The sequence below is a fragment of the Orycteropus afer genome, unplaced genomic scaffold (genome assembly GCF_000298275.1).
Source record: "Orycteropus afer afer isolate SDZICR_OR568_19922 unplaced genomic scaffold, OryAfe1.0 scaffold00193, whole genome shotgun sequence".
Lineage (NCBI taxonomy): Eukaryota > Metazoa > Chordata > Mammalia > Tubulidentata > Orycteropodidae > Orycteropus > Orycteropus afer.
The window spans coordinates 5,795,992-5,804,069 of record NW_006921780.1 but is presented as its reverse complement, the minus strand read 5'-3'; the positions used below and the strand labels follow the sequence as shown (position 1 = coordinate 5,804,069).

The 8,078-nt window shown below is 43.9% G+C and overlaps 1 pseudogene; it reads right to left on the bottom strand.

The window, feature by feature from the left end:
• Positions 1-3,786, bottom strand: part of LOC103202864 — a 7,400-nt pseudogene extending 3,614 nt beyond the window's left edge.
• Positions 3,787-8,078: the final 4,292 nt, after the last annotated feature.

Below are 8,078 nucleotides of genomic sequence, written 5' to 3'. Positions count from 1 at the left end.
ATCCTTGTCTAGTTCCTGTTCTCAAGAGGAATGGTTTCAGTCTCTCTCCATTGAGGGTAATATTGGCTGTTGGTTTTGCATAAATGCCTTTTATCATGTTGAGGAATGTCCCTTCTACTCCTATTTTGCTGAGAGTTTTGATCAGAAATGGGTGTTGGATTTTATCAAATGCCTTTTCTGCATCAATTGATCCTGCATGTTGTTCTTATACACACTAGCCACCAGGGTCCAGCCACCCCCCCCAGAGGTCATGTCACAGAAGGTTTGGTAGATGACACCATTCTCAGTGTGGAGGATAAGCCATCTGGAGAAGGAAATTAGCTGAGGTCAGAGAATGAAAGGCCTTGTATATCAGCTTGTCCAGGTGGGGAAAAAGGTGAGCTTTGAATTAAAGAACTCAAAATCCCAGACAATCCATGATGTCAGAGCATCCTGTGCAAGACAGCTGATGCATCTGATTCCACCTTCCCCCACCCCCAAACATACTTCATCTTTTTAAAATGCCACTAATAAACTCTACTCCTAGAGATCAAAGAATATGATGTATATGAATGTGTTTTTAACTAATTAATTAAAACAAGTAATAGAACCTAGGGAGCCCTGGTAGCGTAGTGCCTAAGGTACTTGACTGCTAACCAGAATGCTGGCGGTTCAAACCCACCAGCCACTCCTCGGAAGGAAGATGGGGCAATCTACCTCCGCAGTGATACCACCTCGGAACCCAAGGAGGGGTTGCTATGAGTTGGGTCTGACTCGATGGCACATAACAACAACAACAATAGAACCTAATAGCAATGAAAACTATAATATTTTGCTTATTATGAGGAATGGAATTGTGAGACTAGGGATTAGTGGAGGATGTTTCATGGACACATCACAGACCACACAGATCCTGCTAAGGAACTTGAGGCCTAGGCCACAGGAGCAGGAATTGCTTAAGGGCACAATCCTTACCATCCATCTCTGAGCCCCTTCACAGAGGCACAGAGCAGGATATACCCAAGGATGTGCCTCAGCTAACACTTTGATTGCATGAGACCAGACCCCAAGGAGGCCAGAAATCAGCATCCAGTCAGTGTCTCATACCTGCTGCCAAGTGTGGTTTTTGCACATCTCACTGGCTTCTCTGGACCAGAAATACAGAACAACCCAGACCAGCGCTATTTCCCCCACTCCACTGAACAGCAGCTACGAGCTGAAGGAGCTGTTTGCCGCTTCTTTGAGATAGTTACCTGCACTGCATCCCCTGGTGGCCATCGCAAGGAACAGCAGGAAGCAGAGTGTGGGCATCACCCTCTAAGGGCCCGAGGGCAGTTGCTGAACCGTCTTTTCTATTCCTCTCACTTTTGTTCTCTGAGTTTTCTAAATCAGGAAAGCTGAGATGGAAAGTGATGGGGTTCTGGACATTCTAGAAACTCCCAGAATATCCTGCACCAGTGTCCAGCTGTACAAATACCCAATGGGCCATGGACTTTTTTTTCCTGAAACACTCAGTCTCTGAACTAAGACTAGACTGGAGCTGTCTTCAGGGCTCCCTCCACAAACAGACCTTGTCTGAGACTCAGAAGCATCTTCTTCACCAGCACAGAAAATTCCCTCCTTCTGTTTCACAGATGCTGAAGCTGAAGTACTCTGCCAGATGGGGACTCAGAGCTTCCTCTGAAGGGGGTCCCAGTGTGGAGTAATCAATTCCATGGTGGAATCTACTGTGAGAAGTTGAGTAGCTGCCTTAGAGATGTGGTCTGCCTCCTGTATATAAAGAGAAGCCTTGGGGAATGGTCTCTAGCTTAAGGCACACTTGAACCCTGCATGTAGCCGAGTCGTTGTTCAGCAGCCTGCCATGCTCTGCTGACCTTGGGACTTTCAATGGACTTTAATTAATGGTCTGCCATGTGGTTTGGTAACATTGGGACTGTGCCTTTTTACTTGTCAACCTTGAGCTTGTCAGTCTCAGCAGCCAGCAGCTGTCTGAGTGAAGAAAAGCCTCTAGTTTCAGTGAGCCAGGAGCAGGAGACAGAGCTGAAGCCCAAGGCTGAGGGGTTTTCACCCAGCCACTAAAGCCTGACACTTTAAACTCAGACTTAAAGCCTCCAAATTGTAAGAGAATAAACTCCTGTTTGTTAAAGCCATCCCATTTGTGGTATATTCCTGTCAGAGTGGCACTAGGGAACCAAAACACAAGCAAAGCATACTTCAACATGCCCTTGATGTTGAGCTTAGCCACAAGTGGTAGTTAAGGTTGTGTGTCAACTTGTCTGGGCCTGGTTTTGAGTGGTGGGGAAGCTAAATGTAGTTATTCCCCATGATGAGACTAGTAATCAGCTCCATGGTGGAGTCTGCTAGAGCAGCTGAGTAGCTACCTTGGGGATGTGGTCTACTTCCAGTATATCAGAAGATAGCTTTGAGAAAGGTCTCTGGGCTTTTGGGCCCCCTTGGACCCTACATGTAGATGAGTCTTGATTCAGCAACCTGCCATGTTGTCTACCAACCTTGGGACTGTTTCTGAACTAGTGGCCTACCATGTTGCTTGGTAATCTTGGGACTGTTCCATTTTATTTGCTGACCTTGGGTTTGTCAGCCTCAGCAGCCAGTAGCTGCCTGAATGAAGGGACACCTCCACAGCTAGTGGACTGGGAGCAAGAGGAAGATCTGAAGCTCAAGGTCAAGGGGCCTTCAACCAGCCCCTAGAGCTTGCCACTTTGAACTCAGACTTCTAGCCTCCAAAATGGTAAGAGAACAAATCCTTGTTTGTTAAAGGCACCCACTCATGGTATTTTCTGTTAGAGCAGCACTAGATAAGCCATGTTCTTACTTACTTAGTTGGAAAGCAGATGTTAGCAGACATGATGGAAGAAGGCTTGAAATAAGCCTGTGTGTTTGGGTTTGCCATCTTGTGCTTGTGCCTTTGCCATGAGAAAAAAATATGGCCCAAGTATTCCATTGATTCAAGAAAATGAGAGATAAAGGAACAGACTTTATCCACCCCGACATTTGAAGCCAGCTAACCTGCAGACAAATGAGTAAGAACACGTGATTGTCATTTTATGCTTCTGAGTTTTGGGATGGTTTGTTACAAAGCATTATAGAGGCACAGCTGATTGATATATCTTCTTGCCCACTACCCTACAGCCCTCACTCCATTTGCTCTACTTGCATTATTCTAGCTTTTTTTTTTTTTTTTTTTTACTTCAGAGTGTTTGCAATGCTTTTCTCTCTACCGGAAAAAAGACTTTTACCTATTCTCCATCTGACTTGGATCAGGTAATCTTTCATTATAAATGTCAATTCCTTAGAGAATACTTCCTTGAGACTCCACTATCTCTCTACCCTGTGGATAGGTCAGACCCTCTCCTCCTTGTATGCTCTTCCCTCATTAGACTGATCATGATTTATATCTATATGCTCATCTGTGTGATTCTTTGTTTAATGTTTACTTGCCTCATTAGATTAAAAAGCTCCTTGAGATGGGAAACCATGTACTACTATCTCCTGGCCTAAAACCAGATTTCAATGCATATTTGTTGATGAATAAAATAAAATTTTTTAATTCCAGCCCCAAATACTTCTTTTTTTTTTCAACTGGAACATCAGAAGTAAAGTAGGAACTGAGTGAGTACTCTCATATTCTTGCTATCATCCATCAGCCACAGACTAAAGCAGCAGCCCTCTCTCACTCTAGTTCCTCTTGTTCTGGCTATACCTTCAATATGCCCTCTTTCTTTGCCATGCTTACTGTATCTTTATAATTCTCAGTCTGCCAGGGGTGCTAGCATCAGCCTTCAGCATGGCCTATTCTTCACCCATGGTTCTAGTCTCATGCCCCACTAGCCCTTGGAATTAGAGCTATAAGAACAAGCCTTATTCCCTCTTCCTTGTCTGAACCCTGCCACCTCTGTGATGTCCTCCTTCAGGCCATTATAATTGGCCTTTTGAATCTAAGCACAAGAAAATATCCCCATGTCTTCCTTTTCTTCTTTATCTGGATCATTTAGGATTCTGGGCTTTTGTGGTGCAGTGAATTACTTGGTACAGCTCTTCTCAACATGGTCTTTGTGACTCCCACCATATTACTGTGTGGAACTATGCAAATATAAGGTGCTTGTGACCCATGGGAAGGAAGATTGGGCAATCTACTCCATAGAAATTCCACCTCGGAAACCCAAGGAGGGGTTGCTATGAGTCGAGATCAACTTGATGGCAGTGAGTTTGGTCTTTTTTGGTTTGGTGGCCCACCAAGGGAATTAGATAGCTTGTTGGTAATGTAATTAAGTTACATGGAGCCTTTGTGGAGATAGTACCATGCAAATAATGAGTATGGAACCCTGATGTGGGCATTGGTCAGTATTGTTATTCTGCTAGGCTTAAAATAAGCCCTCCTAGAGGCAGCAGCTCTGGTGGTGTAGTGCCTAAGGCATTTGACTGCTAACCAGAAGATTAGTGGTTCAAACCTATCACCAGCCACTCTGCAGAAGGAAGACTGGGCAATCTACTTCCTTAAAGATTGTTGTTGTTGTCGTTATGTGCCGTCGAGTCGGCCTGACTCATAGCGACCCCTCCTTGGGTTTCCGAGGCAGTATCACTACGGAAGTAGGATTGCCCAACCTTCCTTCCGAGGAGTGGCTAGTGGGTTTGAACCACCAGCCTTCTGGTTAGCAGTCAAGTGCTTTAGCCACTATGCTACCAGAGCTCCTTCCTTAAAGATTACCACCTTGGAAACCCAAAGAGGGTCGCTATGAGTAATAATTGACTCGATGGCAGTGGGTTTGTTTGTTTGTTTGTTTAGAGGCAGAAGAGGGAAATCTAACTACCATCAAGAGAAGAGCCAGAGATGAAGAAGAGTGCCTCCTTGGACCGGAGGTCCCTGCGTTTGACCTCCTTTGCAGAGAGTCAGTAGAGAGGCATAAGAACTGAGACTGGCACAAGACATCACAGCAGGCTTGCTAACTCACAGAAAAAGAAAATGCCTTTGGGCAGGAGGCTTGCTGGCAGAGTGAGATACAGCTAGGTGCACCTATTGGCAGAACTAAAAGAGATTTGCAACACTTGCCCGAGCAGGGCAGAGGCCAGGCAGAGAGAGAGGCAAAGGACCAAACAGAGGTGTGCTTTTGAGCATGGCCAATGGGAGTCTGTCCTGACTGAAGAATTGTATCCTGAATGTTCCTGAACCTGAATTACGACGTGCTATTTCTCCAATAAACCCCATAATCGTGAGCATTGTCTGTGAGTCCTGTGTAGCCATTGCAACAGATTATCAAACCTAGCAGAGAGGCAGAAAATGCCATGGGAGGGACAGTTGGTTTCAGAGTAGGTGAAAAAAAGATTGGAGGGTGGTAGCATGTCTGGCTTCATAGTAATCAGCCTTAGGATGCTGGTGTGATTCTGTCTCCACTTGTGAAGTTAGAGGATGTTGGAAGATGCCACCAACGTTTCTTTTTTGCAATTCCAAATGGAAATTAGGGAATTTTCAACAATCCTCCTGAGCTTCCTTCTTTTCCTGAATCTGATGCACTGAACTCTGCATAAAAGTAGTTAGGAGCAAATGAAAAGATTAATTATGAAAGGTATGCTGTGATGGAACAGATGTGCACAATATGATTAATACAATTGTTAGCACTAAATTGTACACATGAAAAATGTTATATTAGTTATGTTATATATATTTTCACAAAAGTGGGGAAAAAAGAAACTACTAGGTAGCCATGAAATCAAAAGGAAAACAACAACAAAAACAACAACAGCAATAACAAAAACACAATTGCTATGATGGGTCCAGTCAGATCCTCAGCAAATATAGTTCAGGATTCTGCCTTTGGCAGTGGCCTTGAGATATATGTAGTAAAAAGCCATCCTAGAAGACTCTCTTTTGCTGACTTTGATGGAACAAGAAGTTATGATGGTGAGGTCCACAAGGCAAGAAATTGAGGGTGGTTTCTGGCTGACAGCCAAGTAGAAAGTGGGGCCTTCAGTGCATCAGACCTCAAGTAACTAAAGAAAACCAAACAAAACCAAAACAAAAAAACCCACTTGGAAGCAGATTCTTCCCCAGCCAAGCCATGGGATGAGACCCCAGCTCCAGCCAACACCTTGCAGCTTTCAGATGAGGACCTGAAGCAGGGGACCCAGAAAAACCCAAAGAAAATGTGAAATAATAAATGTATGTTGTTTTAGGTTGCTAAGTTAGCACAAATAGTCAACTAATACAATACACATGCATAAAAGGTGATTGAAAATACCATGACTTGTGTTAGGCGCACCTTAGTCTGCAAGGAGACATCTTTGCTCTTTATCCCTTGAAAGAGGTCTTGTGCAGCAGATGTGCCCAATGCAATATGTTTGTCTGATATTTTGACTGCTGCTTCCATTGGTGTTGATTGTAGAACCAAGTAATATGGAGTCTGTGACGACTTCAATCTTTTCTCCACCCATTGTGAAGCTGTTTATTGGACCAGTTGTGAGGATTTCAGCACATGGAGGTCCTGAAAGATTTACTTTATCCATATCATTAAAGTTGGTTCTACTCTGATGAGGCAGCTCTTTCCCAGTTGTATTTTGAGTGCCTTCTAACCTAAAGGGCTGGTCTTTCTGCACTGTATTTGACAATGTTTCCAGGCTATTCATAAAGTTGCCCAGTAATGTATCAGACAATGCTTCTCTGCTATTCATAAGGTTTTCCCTGGCCAATTATTTGAGAAGTGGATGGACTTCCTTCTTCCTAGTCTGTCTCAGTCTTTAAGCTGTGTTGAAACCTGTGTACCATGAGCAACCTTGCTGGCATTTGAAACACTGGTGGCACAGCCTCAAGCTTCATAGCAATGCATAAGCCATCGCAGTATGACAAACTGACAGACAAGTTTAGCTGCTGGAAACCTCTCTGCCCTTCCCTTACCTGATTCCTACCTGGATCCTGTGGCTTTTGTGGTCCCTGGTGTTCCCTCCCTTTGCTGCCTCTGGGGATGGGTCCTATCTCCCACCCCTTACCTGGATCCTGCAGCTTCAGGTGACATTTACTTTTTATTGTACATACACTTCTGTCCAGAACTTATCATAATGACTTAAGTGTTGTGTGGGGTTTACTTTACCCAAGGAATTTGGTCTTGATCCTTCATTCCTGAGAGATAACCTCTGTTACTGATGTTAACTGTCATCATTAGACCTTTGTGATCTGTAGGGTTTCATTGGTTGATCTTTGGAAGTAGAGCACCAGACCTGTCTTCCTAGTCTGGAAGCTCTGTCGAAACCTGTTCAGTATCATAGCAACATGTAAGCCATTGATAGACAAGTGGTAGCTGTGTTTGAGATGCATTGACTGGAAATGGAACCCTAATCTCCCATCTGGATGGCAAGAATTCTACCACTGAACCCCCATTGCCCTCTAGATAGCCTCTAAACCTTTGAATTTCCCCCAGTGATTGAAGTGACTTTGTTAACTAAGAGGACTTCCGACTACACCTGAGGTTTTATGCTAATGAGATGACTCTTGGTGTCTTTGTGTCTCTCCAGGCAAGAAAGACCACCTTGAGCTGTCAAGTACGAGTCTGAACTGTCAAATAGAAGACTGAGCCCTGTGCTAGAGTTTAAATTTTAAAGCATTTGGTTTGTGGAAGGCTGCAGTCTACAGCAGGAGCCTTAACTCCATTTTGAGTCTTGACATAAGTTCAGAAGCCATTTGAGTTCTTTCTGATCATTAATCCAGCAATGTGGCTATGCATAGACAAGTCCAGGACAAACCTAGGGAGGGGCAGTTAGTTCTCAGGAAGAGTGTGGTTAAAATAGATCATGCTCACACAAAGAACTAGGGAATTTACATGGGTATGTTCTTAATAATTTGAAAATAGCTGCATATTATCTAATCTAAGTTAAAGGTTGGGGTCCTGGTATTGTCCTGTAGCCTCCTTGTGGGAATAACTCATGACCTGTGACTCTCATGAGTCAAACCATGGTCACCATATAATCAGGTGGTCAAGCCCCAAAATCAATTCAGTAATCCTTTTTAATCTTCAACTCTGTACATATCCTAATTATGATCCTTTCTGTTGTCCCACCTGCATCAGTGATGAATTGACCTGCCACCAATCATG